Source organism: Canis lupus, chromosome 10, assembly GCF_011100685.1.
Source record: "Canis lupus familiaris isolate Mischka breed German Shepherd chromosome 10, alternate assembly UU_Cfam_GSD_1.0, whole genome shotgun sequence".
Taxonomy (NCBI): domain Eukaryota; kingdom Metazoa; phylum Chordata; class Mammalia; order Carnivora; family Canidae; genus Canis; species Canis lupus.
In genome coordinates this window covers 2,897,543-2,913,008 of record NC_049231.1, presented here as the reverse complement: position 1 = coordinate 2,913,008, position 15,466 = coordinate 2,897,543, and the positions used below count along the sequence as shown (strand labels likewise).

Below are 15,466 nucleotides of genomic sequence, written 5' to 3'. Positions count from 1 at the left end.
CAAACTTTTGATTCAAAGTTTAAAATACATTTTAAACTAATTTTAAAACTGTGATTAAAAAAAAAAAAAACTGTGATTAAAAAGCAACAATTCCACAATTACTCGTTTTGCCAATAAGAAACCATCAACCTGTTAACTAGAAAAGCCAGATAGACTTCCTTTTGTGCCAATTTCAAAATACATCTTCTCTTGTCACATCTGTATATATTTCACCTCTAGCAAACATAAGGTTCAGATGGTGGTTCTGCAGGGGGCTTTGCTTGTTTGCTTGTTTTTTGGCTTATTTGATTTTAAAATTCATACCTGAACATGTCTATAAAAGATAGTGTCTCATTAGCACAGACTCTTGCCATGGCATAATATTCAATTAGGCAACAACAAACGAATTTATTATAAAAATTCATGTTTATTCAGCACTTACTATGTGCCAGGCAACATTTCACAGTCTTTACACAATCTATCTGGTTTAATTCTCACACAATCTAATAAACCCAATAAACTAGGTTCTCTTATTAACAAAATTTTTAACAGATGAAGAAATTAAGGCACAGAGAGTTAAGTAACCTGCCCAAGGCCATGCAAGTGCAGGTGGAAGTGGTGAGATCTCAACCTACACAGTCTGGCTTTCATGACCACACTGTTAACCAATTGTTTCTCAAACTTCTTAAAAATGAAATTCCTAAGATCTGTCTTTCCACGTTATGTCTGATCATGGAAAACTCTGATATTTGTGGTCTGTGACATAAAGGAAAAGTTTATTTGTTAAGTGTTTGCTATGGAGTCAAGAAAAGCTCTTATCCTCTGGTTATGGAGGACTAGAATATGAATCTGGGACTCCTGGCCACTTTGTCCCCTCCCCTAAGAGGCCAGTCTATGATAGAAGATAATGGTACCATCCTTCAGAAATAGACGTGAGAGATGTCCATCCTTGTCCAAATGTTACTAGCTCTTTGCACTTTTTTTTCTCTTTTCACTTGTAACCAAGTGTCCTTGAATGATATAAACAGAAACAAAATGAACCCCCAGCACCTGCTTTTAAACGGAGGATTTTGAAAAAACTGGACCGTGTGGAAACCTCAACTTATTACTTCTTGAGTTCTTTCCCCTGACACTTATTTGGTAACTTACAGTTGCCAAAATATTCAGATAGTCAAGGGAAGTTCCACAGATAATGTCTTTTTCTTCCCTTTTCCCACAGTTTGCACAGTCGAAAACTTGTTCATTCATTTAGTCAGCAATTGTTTCTTGACTGTCTACTCCTTTAGGCGCACAGAATAAAACCGTGGGGGGAAAACAGAAGTCTCCACTCTCATGGAGCTGACATTTCATGGAGGTGTGTGATGTAACCAGAAACTGTGAAGAAACTAAGGATTCTTCCATAGGAAAATAGTTGATGCTCGAGATGTATGTGCTCCTGTTGCACCGATGAGCTCGACTTTGCTTGAAACATTGCTTAATCTTCTCTCAGGCCCCCCACTTATACCCTTGTTTGGCCAACTGTTCCAGATCTGTTAAGTCACTGCATATTTCCTTTCTAATTTACTTCTGTCCTATCATGTTTATAAAGCTATATATTCTGGTGTCTCCTCTTACTAGCTGTATGTACTTGGATAAATGACATCCTTAGCCTCAATTTCCTCACCTGTGAAATGAAGGGTGTTCCATGAGTATTAAGTACAACGACTCATGTTGGGAGCTCAGTATAGTGATGGATGCACAGTAATACCTCTTAGCTATGTTGTTGATGATGGTAATGAGGAGGAGAAGGTAATGAGAAAGAATTAATGTGTGTTAGACATTAGAAATTGCTGAATCTCTTGAGGTCCACAACTTTTTTTACAAAGAGCCAGGTGGTAAATATTTTAGGGTTTGCGGGCTGTATGGACTTTGTGGTAACTGTTCAACTCTGGTACTGGGGTATAAAAATAGCCATATAGAACGAATTTGGAAGTACTCCATCTCTTTCTATCTTTCCAAACAGCTTTAGGAGAATAGGTATGGTTTCTTCTTTAAACGTTTGATAGAATTCCCCTGGGAAGCCATCTGGCCCTGGACTCGTGTCTTGGGAGGTTTTTGATGACTGCTTCAATTTCCTCCCTGGTTATTGGCCTGTTCAGGTTTTCTATTTCTTCCTGTTCCAGTTTTGGTAGTTTGTGGCTTTCCAGGAATGCGTCCATTTCTTCTAGATTGCCTAATTTATTGGCGTATAGCTGTTCATAATATGTTTTTTAAATCGTTTGTATTTCCTTGGTGTTGGTAGTGATCTCTCCTTTCTCATTCATGATTTTATTAATTTGAGTCTTCTCTCTCTTCTTTTTAATAAGGCTGGCTAATGGTTTATCTATCTTATTAATTCTTTCAAAGAACCAACTCCTGGTTCTGTTGATCTGTTCCACAGTTCTTCTGGTCTCGATTTCGTTGAGTTCTGCTCAAATCTTTATTAACTCTCTTCTTCTGCTGGGTGTAGGATCTATTTGCCGTTTTTTCTCTAGCTCCTTTATGTGTAAGGTTAGCTTTTGTATTTGAGTTCTTTCCAGTTTTTGAATGGATGCTTGTATTGCGATGTATTTCCCCCTTAGGACTGCTTTTGCTGCATTCCAAAGATTTTGAACAGTTGTATCTTCATTCTCATTAGTTTCCATGAATCTTTTTAATTCTTCCTTAATTTCCTGGTTGACCCTTTCATCTTTTAGCAGGATGGTCCTTAACCTCCACGTGTTTGAAGTCCTTCCAAACTTCTTGTTGTGATTTAGTTCTAATTTCAAGGCATTATGGTCTGAGAATATTCAGGGGACGATCCCAATCTTTTGGTATCGGTTCAGACCCGATTTGTGACCCAATATGTGGTCTATTCTGGAGAAAGTTCCATGTGCACTTGAGAAGAATGTGTATCCAGTTGAGTTTGGATGTAAAGTTCTGTAGATATCTGTGAAATCCATCTGGTCCAGTGTATCATTTAAAGCTCTCGTTTCTTTGGAAATGTTATGTTTAGAAGACCTATCGAGTATAGAAAGTGCTAGATTGAAGTCACCAAGTATAAGTGTATTATTATCTAAGTCTTTCTTCACTTTGGTTATTAATTGATTTATATATTTGGCAGCTCCCACATTCAGGGCATATATATTGAGGATTGTTAAGTCCTCTTGTTGGATAGAACCTTTAAGTATGAGATAGTGTCCCTCTTCATTTCTCACTACAGTCTTCAGGGTAAATTTTAGTTTATCTGATATAAGGATGGCTACCCCTGCTTTCTTTTGAGGACCATTTGAATGGTAAATTGTTCTCCAACCTTTTATTTTCAGGTTGTAGGTGTCCTGTCTAAAATGAGTCTCTTGTAGACAGCAAATAGATGGGTCCTGCTTTTTTATCCAGTCTGAAACCCTGCGCCTTTTGATGGGGTCATTAAGCTCGTTCACGTTCAGAGTTACTATTGAGAGATATGAGTTTAGTGTCATCATGATATCTATTCTGTCCTTGTTTTTGTGGATTGTTACACTGGACTTCTTCTTAAAGGGGAATTTTAAGAGTCCCCCTTAAAATTTCTTGCAGAGCTGGTTTGGAGGTCACATATTCTTTCAGTTCCTGCCTGTCTTGGAAACTCTTTATCTCTCCTTCCATTCTGAATGAGAGCCTTGCTGGATAAAGTATTCTTGGTTGGGATCCCTGGGTGGCGCAGCGGTTTGGCGCCTGCCTTTGGCCCAGGGCGCGATCCTGGAGACCCGGGATCGAATCCCACATCGGGCTCCCGGTGCATGGAGCCTGCTTCTCCCTCTGCCTGTGTCTCTGCCTCATTCTCTCTCTCTCTCTGTGACTATCACAAATAAATAAAAATTTAAAAAAAAAAAGTATTCTTGGTTGCATGTTCTTCTCATTGAGGACTCTGAATATATCCTGCCAGCCCTTTCTGGCCTGCCAGGTCTCTGTGGAGAGGTCTGATGTTACCCTAATACTCCTCCCCATAAAAGTCAGGGATTTCTTGTCTCTTGCTGCTTTAAGGATCTTCTCTTTATCTTTGGAATTTGCAAGCTTAACTATTAAATGTTGAGGTGTTGAACGGTTTTTATTAATTCCAAAACCAGACAAAGACCCCACCAAAAAGGAGAATTACAGACCAATATCCCTGATGAACATGGATGCAAAAATTCTCAACAAGATACTAGCCAATAGGATCCAACAGCACATTAAGAAAATTATTCACCATGACCAAGTAGGATTTATCCTCGGGACACAAGGCTGATTCAACACTAGTAAAACAATCAATGTGATTCATCATATCAGCAAGAGAAAAACCAAGAACCATATGATCCTCTCATTAGATGCAGAGAAAGCATTTGACAAAATACAGCATCCATTCCTGATCAAAACTCTTCAGAGTGTAGGGATAGAAGGAACATTCCTAAACATCTTAAAAGCCATCTATGAAAAGCCCACAGCAAATATCATTCTCAATGGGGAAGCACTGGGAGCCTTTCCCCTAAGATCAAGAACAAGACAGGGATGTCCACTCTCACCACTGCTATTCAACATAGTACTGGAAGTCCTAGCCTCAGCAATCAGACAACAAAAAGACATTAAAGGCATTCAAATTGGCAAAAAAGAAGTCAAACTCTCCCTCTTCGCCGATGACATGATACTCTACCTAGAAAACCCAAAAGCCTCCACACCAAGATTGCTAGAACTCATACAGCAATTTGGTAGCGTGGCAGGATACAAAATCAATGCCCAGAAATCAGTGGCATTTCTATTCACTAACAATGAGACTGAAGAAAGAGAAATTAAGGAGTCAATCTCATTTACAATTGCACCCAAAAGCATAAGATACCTAGGAATAAACCTAACCAAAGAGGTAAAGGATCTATACCCTCAAAACTATAGAACACTTCTGAAAGAAATTGAGGAAGACACAAAGAGATGGAAAAATATTCCATGCTCATGGATTGGCAGAATTAATATTGTGAAAATGTCAATGTTACCCAGGGCAATTTACACGTTTAATGCAATCCCTATCAAAATACCATGGACTTTCTTCAGAGAGTTAGAACAAATTATTTTAAGATTTGTGTGGAATCAGAAAAGACGCCGAATAGCAAGGGGAATTTTAAAAAAGAAAACCATATCTGGGGGCATCACAATGCCAGATTTCAGGTTGTACTACAAAGCTGTGGTCATCAAGACAGTGTGGTACTGGCACAGAAACAGACACATAGATCAATGGAACAGAATAGAAAACCCAGAAGTGGACCCTGAGCTTTTTGGTCAACTAATATTCGATAAAGGAGGAAAGACTATCCACTGGAAGAAAGACAGTCTCTTCAATAAATGGTGCTGGGAAAACTGGACATTCACATGCAGAAGAATGAAACTAGACCACTCTCTTTCACCATTCACAAAGATAAACTCAAAATGGATGAAAGATCTAAATGTGAGACAAGATTCCATCAAAATCCTAGAGGAGAACACAGGCAACACCCTTTTTGAACTCGGCCACAGTAACTTCTTGCAAGATACATCCACGAAGGCAAAAGAAACAAAAGCAAAATGAACTATTGGGACTTCATCAAGATAAGAAGCTTTTGCACAGCAAAGGATACAGTCAACAAAACTAAAAGACAACCTACAGAATGGGAGAAGATATTTGCAAATGACCTATCAGATAAAGGGCTAGTATCCAAGATCTATAAAGAACATATGAAACTCAACAGCAAAGAAAAAAACAATCCAATCATGAAATGGGCAGAAGACACGAAGAGAAATCTCACAGAGGAAGACATAGACATGGCCAACACGCACATGAGAAAATGCTCTGCATCACTTGCCATCAGGGAAACACAAATCCAAACCACAATGAGATACCACCTCACACCAGTGAGAATGGGGAAAATTAACAAGGCAGGAAACCACAAATGTTTAAGAGGATGTGGAGAAAAGGGAACCCTCTTACACTGTTGGTGGGAATATGAAATGGTGCAGTGCACAGGAAAACTGTGTGGAGGTTCCTCAAAGAGTTAAAATTGGACCTTCCCTACAACCCAGCAATTGCACTGTTGGGGATTTACCCCAAAGATACAGATGCAATGAAACGCCGGGACACCTGCACCTCGATGTTTATAGGAGCAATGTCCACAATAGCCAAACTGTGGAAGGAGCCTCGGTGTCCATCGAAAGATGAATGGATAAAAAAGATGTGGTTTATGTATACAATGGAATATTCCTCAGCCATTAGAAATTACAAATACCCACCATTTGCTTCAACGTGGATGGAACTGGAGGGTATTATGCGGAGTGAAGTAAGTCAGTCGGAGAAGGACCAAAATTATATGTTCTCATTCATGTGGGGAATATAAATAATAGTGAAAGGGAATAGAAGGGAAGGGAGAAGAAATGTGTGGGAAATATCAGAAAGGGAGACAGAACATAAAGACTCCTAACTCTGGGAAATGAACTAGGGGTGGTGGAAGGGGAGGAGGGAGGGGGTGGGGGTGAATGGGTGACGGGCACTGAGGGGGGCACTTGACGGGATGAGCACTGGGTGTTTTCTGTAAGTTGGCAAATTGAACACCAATAAAAAATAAATTTATTATAGGGGATCCCTGGGTGGCGCAGTGGTTTAGGGCCTGCCTTTGGCCCAGGGCCCGATCCTAGAGACCCAGGATCGAATCCCACGTCGGGCTCCCAGTGCTGGAGCCTGCTTCTCCTTCTGCCTGTGTCTCTGCATCTCTCTCTCTCTTTGTGTGACTATCATAAATAAACAAAAATTTAAAAAATAAAAAATAAATAAATTTATTATAAAAAAATAAAAATAAAAATAGCCATAGACTATATATAAACAAATGGGCATGTGTCAGAAGGTGGGAGAGGGACAGTAATGTATCCCCGAAACAGAGAAGGCACTTTGATATCAGAAAACAAAGCAGGCAACTCTATACAGTTTACACAGAGTTTTATTCAGGGTGATTTACTGATGGGGGCAAAGTAGACGGAGTGGGAATCAGGCAAACGAACATTCAGCTACAAAGTTATTCTCTGCAAAGTCTAGACTTTAGTCCACAGATTTTATAGAGCAAGGGGATGCACAGAAGGGCATGGTAATGAGATCGTAGGGCTTGCGTGCACCTACTTGACAGCTAACCTTTAATTAGATCTTTGTGACACCACCTGTGCAGCAGGAAGGGGAAAGACTTTGTCATCTCTAACAGATTCATGGGAGGCCAAAACAAGCTTTCCCCTATCCTGACCTTGGCGGGCATTTCTAAGGTAGCTATATGTTAATCTCCAAACCTGGAACATGGAGCCCCAAGAAAGGTCATTGAGCAAACATGAATAAGGTGGAGGACCAAAGATATAGTCAGTATTATCTGCACACCCAAAGCATGATTGTGTTTCAATAAAATTTTATTGACAAAAACAATTTGGGGGTCAGTTTTGGCCTACAAAGTATCATTTGTTAATCCCTGAACTGGATCATAGGATTTCCAAATCTAGGAGGGTTTTGCGTAAGACAGTTATGCAATCCAAAGAATCAAATACCTTTTAGATGAAAGCTCTGGCTGAGTTTTAAAAGAAGCTATTTAAAACAAACAAACAAAAAAGCTATTTAATTTTAGGGGTAGTTAGGGGCACCTGGGTTGAGCAGCTGCTTTTGACTCAGAGCATGATCCTGGAGTCGGGGATCAAGGAAGAATTGGGCTCCCTATGGGGAGCCTAATTCTCCCTCTGCCTATGTCTCTGCCTCTCTCTCTGTCTCTCATGAATGAAAAAAAAAAAAAAACTTTTTAGAGGTAGTTAATTCAAATAAAGAAAAAAATCAAACTATGCATTAAATCCAATAGAAAATGTAGCATAAGCCTCGCATGTTTTAAATATGGCTTGAAATTATTTGTAAATTCCAAAAGTGCTAAAGAGGTAAAGATCATGAACAAGTGTTGTAGAAAACAATGTTTTACCATGACGTTATACCTAACTGCTGATGGCCTAAAGCGCTTTAAAGGAAATTTTAGAATGAATGTGAAGGTCAAAACTCATAGTTTACGAGATTTAGGGGAAAAGTAGTATATAATAGTATAGGTAAGTGTAAACTAGTTTCCATTAGCTTTTTTTTTATAGTGTACACTTACTACCTCACTTCTTTTTTTCTTCTAAAACCATTCTTCAATCCATGGTGCCATTTTACTATAGATGACATCTAAGATCTGAAGAAAGACAGTATTCCTTTCATAAGGAAGTTTGCTTCAACAGCAATTCTGTAAAAGTAGAGTTAAAGCTTACGAATGCATTGATGTTTATCCAGCACTGTTAAAGCATAAAAGCTGATTCTGGCAGATGTGAGTATTTTGGTGCCTAACACAGTAATCTCAGTAATGGAAGAGAATACTTTTCCAAACTTAAATAAAATATTCCATAGAATATCCCATAAAAGAAAAGAATATCCCATAAAATAGAAAATCTTTTATCAGATTTGCTATTTATTAAACTACCTACTAATTACTCATATGATTTTCCAGATAGTAGAAAGACAGAAATAGATCATGTTCCCATAATCTTCATTAATAGTAACTATTCCTTTTGAAGATTGACTATAACTCTAGCCCCATAAAAAACACTTTCTATGAAGTAAGTCATGACAATTTGATCAAATGGGGCTATTATCTTCATTTTATAAATGGAGAAACCAAGGCTTAGAAAATTGTGTAAGGTTACACAGCTAGTACGTGGTGGACCTTAATTTAAACCCAATCCCTGATACCTATACTATTAACCGCTGCTTATTCTTGCCATAGGAGAGAAATAACCACCCACAAGAAACTATTTAAAAGTTTTTTGATGTGAAAAAAACTCAGCTCTCTTGAGCTTGGCTGATGTGAACCAGTTGCTAAGACTATAAAGTTAGGAACATATCTTTGAACACCAGATGTCCCAACACTATGAGTGCCAAAAGACTGACCCGCAAACTTTCTCCTCAGTCAAATATCTACCAATTTTCACCATTAGGGGTTAAGTTTTTAATGTTTTTAAAGGGTAAATAAATACAAGGTATATGTGAGCATAAATTCTAGAACCAATTTGCCTGCACTCATATCCCATTATCCCCACTTACCAGCCACATGATGTTGGGCAGATTACGGAAGCCTGAGCTTACTCATCTATAGAGAGGATTGAATGAGATCATCTATGTAAAACATTTGGTATAGCACTCAGAACACAGTTAATGAGAAATAATCGGTATCTTAAAAAAAAAAAAAAAAAACATCATTCAGGTAGCTGATTGGCAGTGTTCAAAAGCAATCTTTTACAAGTTACCCTCTACCATATCAAGGCCAAAATGATTGACTGCTTTGTTTTGAGTAACAGACCCACACCTACGGTAGAGTACATATAAAGGTAAACGTTCTGATTTTTCAAATGACCCTCATTTTCCCCTTGACATGTCTAGTAAATTTTAGACTATATAGTAAAATGCAAGGTGGCCTTTCTAAATGGCATTTCAAACATAAAACCCAAAATTAACGATTTGATAAGCCAACCCAGTTTCTGCCCACTTAATGACTGCTCAGTCATTTCCATCCTAAGGTTCATTGCAAGATGTTTTTCAGTACTAGAATTATTTAAATATGTTGGAAGCTATCCCTCAGGACTCCTTGCTTTGGTCATGGAAACCAGAAGATGGATTACCCAGCTGAAGCCACATAAACAGTGTTCTGCAAACTTAGGCCGTGCTTTTAAAGACTAACTGAGAAGTGTGCAATAGTACTCTCAGCCCACCATTTACACTACAATGACTACCCCCGATCACATCACCTTATTCTAAAACCACATGGCAGCTCTATCATATATGCAGATAAATGTTTTGTGAAAATGGTAATAAAATGGCAGTTAGTTAAGCCTGACAGCTTTGAGCTTTCGAAGTCAAGCTTCCAGATAAATACAAAATTAACCAGACTCCTGCTCTAATCTGAATCAGGCCTTTATCTCTGATGATGTCTGTTTCTGATATCTTTTTTCTAAATATGTGCTTATAAATGCCAATTAGAACATATGGGCACTATTGCGAGTGATGTGTCTTTCTCGCCTCTCTAGAACATTATAGCCTAATCCTGAGTTTTACGAATGAAGCATCACAAAATTATTTCACAAATAAAGACAGAGAAACGATGGAAGAGCCACGTGGCATTTGAAAGTGTCACATTTTTTAGATTCCAACCAGATCCCTTACAATTAATTTCTGGCTCTGAGTAGGCCACAATGCAAATATTATTACAGACCAAAAACTGCAAACTCAAATAATTGTCTTCTCAAAAAATAAAATTAAGAAAAACTATTTAGGACAGTTTTTTTCCTCCTGAAGATGTTTATTAGTATATAAATGTATTAATATTAAAAAGGTGCTTTAGGTAGATTTACCATCTACCGCAATTTTTAATTTACTTCTGCTGTGTTTTAAGGTTTCCTTTTTCTTCTTTTTCATTATAAATATTCTCTGGAGTATCAATTACAAGTAGTTCAGTAGATTCAATGTACTATAATAAGTATTAATGAAATATTTGCAGCTTATGACACTTTCTATGCTTCTGAAAGCACTTTCATGAATAATATTATCGATCACTAGACTACCAAATTTCACTCATCCTTTGAGGCCCAATTTAAATCCAACCTCCTCCATAAAATTGTCTCTAATCAACCCAGCTTAAAAGACACCTAATCTCTTTGAGTACATATTTTCTGCCCATGCATTTGTTTATCTTTTATTCTCTATGACCATCAATGACTTAATTATCTGCTCCTTTGTACATCTGTTCATCTGCTCATTCATCCATTCATCCTTTAATAAATGCTTCCTAAGTACATTCTACATATCAGTCATTGTATGACAATCTGGAGGTGTTAAATTGTATCTATCATGATTGCTTATAATAAGGGTATCATGTATGATATGACAAGAGAGCTAGAGGTCAAAAAAACAAGCTTTGTTCAGAGGAATCAAAGAAAGCATTGCAGAGGAAAAGATGCTGGGACAAGGTCTCTCAGGATGCATAACAGCTTGCCAAGTAAAGAGATCATTCCATATAAGACAGACTAGAAAGTCATAAAATGGGATGGGGGTTTTCAAAAGTGGACACAGTTTCATTGGCATTTCATCTCATGGCCCAGATCCATTACTTCCCAATGGCCACTTTCATAGAAGCACCAAGGCTTTCTCTGCTCACTTTTCAAAAGAAACATAGTCACATAAGTGCCTGTCTGGAAAGGACACTGCAAGAGGACTAGAAGTTAGTCTTCCAAATGTCAGAGTGATTAAATGCCCCTCTAAGCAAGACACCCTGTTTAGTCAGAATGCCTTTATGTGGAAGGCAAGGAAGGGATGAACTGAGGAATCTAATATTATTGGACACAGAACTATAAAATATGAGCCTCCAGAAAAACATATACAAAAGATTTCAGGACCAGACACTAACCTTGTTGTGCAAGATGCATGCAATACCATATGAAAAGACATCTTGGTTTACCAGAAGGCTTAGATTATCCATGTAGATGGTTACCTAGAAAGTCCTTTATTTCACCACTTCCAGTTGGAAACTTTAAGTTTACTTCTTCTTTTATGGGTTGAAGTCTACTAAATGTTCCTAAACCTTTGGGTAATCTGCAGAGATCTTACCTTGTGTTCATATTTTTTGCACCTCAGTTACTACGGGACACTACCAAAAATGTATAAAGGAGATTAAGATGAATGGTCACTGACCTCAACAAAAGAAGTTGAATCCCTGAGGAAATCACAAATAAAATCCTATTGTGTGAATAGGAGAAAATAAAATTTGGAGAATTGGATTTCTTCTAATTTACTACAGATGGGCAAGGGAGAGGGAAGTGGAGTGAGAAGGTATTTCCACCATTAAGCTCCATCCTGGTTAGATTCAAAATATGATCTTTCATAGTTGTTTTAAACTTTACCTGTAGCTCTGGTGGCAATATATTTTTCAACTAAAAATATAGATGTATCATCTGGCAAAGGAATTTTTGGTGATTGAAAAATGTACTTAAAGTGTTTTTTAAAATATTTTTTAAAGTTACATTTCATTACTTGCCAATTTAACTTTTTAACAGTAGAAGCTGTGTTCTAAGAGAAACAGTCCCAAGATAAAAAATCTTGCTCAAGTAATTGATTAAGGAAGTTCCCAAAATCCATGGAAGGGAATGGGGGAAAGAACATGAAGGAGAAGAAAGAAGGGTGCCGTCTCAAAGATAGCGTCAGACTGATTCTACAGATGGTGGACTGTGAGGTCTGCCTCTGACATGACAAAAACAAGAAAGATGGGCTTTCATAGCCCAGCACTCATTGAATTACAGCCACCTGAGGGCACATAGAGTTTTCCATGACTATTGTGGTAATCTGAGGGCAGGCCACAAGAAAAAGACAGTTGTTGGCTATTGGAAACAAAGGAGTATGTTTCAATAATAATAATAAAAAAAAAGACAGACAACAGAAAGGAAGAGAAACAAAGAAATCAAGAAATCAAGCAGAGAAAAGGAGAGGAAACGAAAAAAGAGAAGAGAAAGAAAAAGAAAAGGAAGAGAAGAGTAATAAGAGAAGGATGCATGAGATATAAATGCAGCACTTATAGAGGGTCACAGAAAATGAGAAGAATCCAGAAAAATGCCAGATATGTAATCTGATACCTATTTTAACTTTCCTTACCTGCCTCGCTTGCCACTTAGGGAAACTTCGTTATTAACCTTCTTAACCCCAGTATCCAGGGAGGCCCAAGTACTTAGATGGGGCAGAGATAAGTGCAAATCACTGCACTTTGTTCACTCAATGCACCATTCTCCCTTTGGATACAACAGTGACACCCTAGTAACATACTCTGAAGACATTCTGTCCAAGTCAATTAGCACAATCTTGTAACATGTTTTGGTTGACTCTTGCTTGTCATTTTCTTTCGCATGCTTTCCGAGCTTGAGATTTTGTGACCCACGTTGGGTCCTCCTGTCATTAGTGTGAGATGAGAGATTATGCGTCTGTATGAAATAGGCAGGTATGTATTAGTTTGATTTCTCATCGGGGGAGAGAACCTTAAGGTAGTTTGCATGCTCTGATGCTCCAAGATAACTTAAAAGTTATCTCTGCTTTCCTTGACATTGATGAAACAAGACGATACCCACAGGCGATGGCTCAAGGTCACACTTTGGATTTCCCTTCATCTTTGATTTCCCTTCATTCGATCCCTGCAAATTTATATTGGTGAAATGAGCTCACTTTGTACTGAATGACCCATCTTAATGAATACTGATGTTGTGTAACTTCTCATATGCGTAGCTCTGTCAGACATTTACATGACAGTCTCTAGTGGATAAAACAGGTTAGAATATAATAGTTCTATGAATTCCTTTCTGCCTGTGGAGCTAAATATTCCTACCAGCTTCACTGAGATTTAAACATTCTGATAAAGATCTGTGCCTCAAATCTTTTCTGTCATCTATATCCTCAAAGCACATCTCCTGGTATCACTGTTTTAACACATGTGAAAATGCTACATTATATGTAAAGTTTTCAATTAATTTAAAGCATTTATTGTTATGCACATCAAAGGAAGCAATCAAATAAAACTTGAAATCAATTTTATTTTTCAAACTCTTATATTAAGAAAAAGTATTAGTTTTTCATTTTTTCAAAAAATACTTTCATGTACATTGAAAAAAGAAAATAAAACTATATCCCATTCTCATTGTCTGGCAAAAACACCACTAAAGATTTCTGTGCCTGTAACAAAACCTCATGGCATGTGCTTGCAAGAATATAGATATATCTATATCCATATCCTATATCTATAGGTTTTCTATTTCTAACCAAATATTGGATGATGCTACACATACTTTGCAAATCACATTACCACTGAATAATATATCATCAACACTTTTAATATCAGTCCATAAGATCAACTTTATTCCTTTTAAAATATTCATGGTAGTGCATGAAGTGGAGATACTATAATTGCTTTTATCTAGTCCCTATTCATGAACATTTGCTTTATCTATTAATAGACATTTACATTATCTCTAAATGCTTGCTCCAACAAAAAATACTCCAAACACCTTCTTTGCACCTTTACACTTACAAGTATAGATATCTAAAATGGAATTGCTCGGTGAAAGAGTAAGCACATTTTAAATGTTGAGAGATATTGCTAAATTATCTCTCAAAGAATTGTACCAAATTCTACCTCCCCCAATGGTAAGAGAGAATCACCTTCAGCTCTTATCACTATAAAATTATATTAATCTTTGAATTTTTTCATTATGATTGTCTTTTTTATTATCTCTGTGAATTTCCTGTTCTTACTTCTTGCGCATTTTAAAAAATTGGTCATTTGTGTTTTTCAAATTGATTTATAACATGTTTAGAATATTGTTTGGGGAAAAAAGAATATTATTTGGAGAAGTATAATTTATACACATTTTATCCCAGTTTCTTCTTAATGTTTTGCTCTAATATCACTCCTTGTACAGAAGTTTTAAATTTTCAATCTTTTTTTCTTTTATGGTTTTGGGGTTTGTGATTTTCCTTTTTATTCATCCCTAAATTTTTAACAAATGTATATTTTCTTCAATGAAAATCACAGTTTTAAAATATTTTTGCATAAGATATGAAATAACAATATATTTTTCTCTTTCCAGTTGGAGAAAACCCATTTACTGAATTGGTCCAAAACCATTTATTGAATAATTCATCATCTTATACCAACTTGAAATATCGCTCATCATACAGAAGAACCTATTCTAGAAGTCATTCTTATACTATTTAATAGTTGTAAATAGTATGCCTTGTTGACATTATTCGATATTTTTTATTTATATCCCCCTTTATTAATCTTATAAAAATTGTATTTGTCTCTCCTGTTCCAATACTTACATTTACATTACTCTCACATTTCTCTTTTGTGTTATTTATCTTAGCCAATTGAATAAAACTTCCAGAATGATGTTAAATAGTGCTGCCAGGAAGTGAGCTGCCAGGGTTTAATAGTGCTGTTAAATCTGTGCCTTTTTCTTAACTCTAACTGGACAACCTCTAATGGCTCACTGTTTTGTTTGTTTGTTTGTTTTTTAAAGATTTTATTTATTTATTCATGAGAGACACAGAGAGAGGGAGAGAGAGGCAGAGACACAGGCAGAGGGAGAAGCAGGCTCCCTTCAGGGAGCCCGACATGGGACTTATCCCAGGACCCCAGGATCACACCCCGGACTGAAGGCCGCACTAAACCACTGAGCAACCCGGGCTGCCCACGGCCCACTGTTAAACACAGTGTTTGCTATTTTGAATGGCCCTTGTCTTTGTCTGTCCAGTAACTCCTCCTATCCTCCCAGTATTTTGGTAATAGGCCCCATCTCCTGACTCTATTTCTGGAAATGTATTCTCCCTTGAGACAATTATAGCATCCATCCCCTGGACACACTGATTGGCTTAAAGATGAGC

General features: G+C 37.3%; 1 long non-coding RNA gene across 2 annotated transcripts in view; it reads right to left on the bottom strand.

The window, feature by feature from the left end:
* Window positions 1-15,466, bottom strand: part of LOC111097578 — a 107,124-nt gene that overhangs the window by 43,440 nt on the left and 48,218 nt on the right. The window lies entirely within an intron of this gene.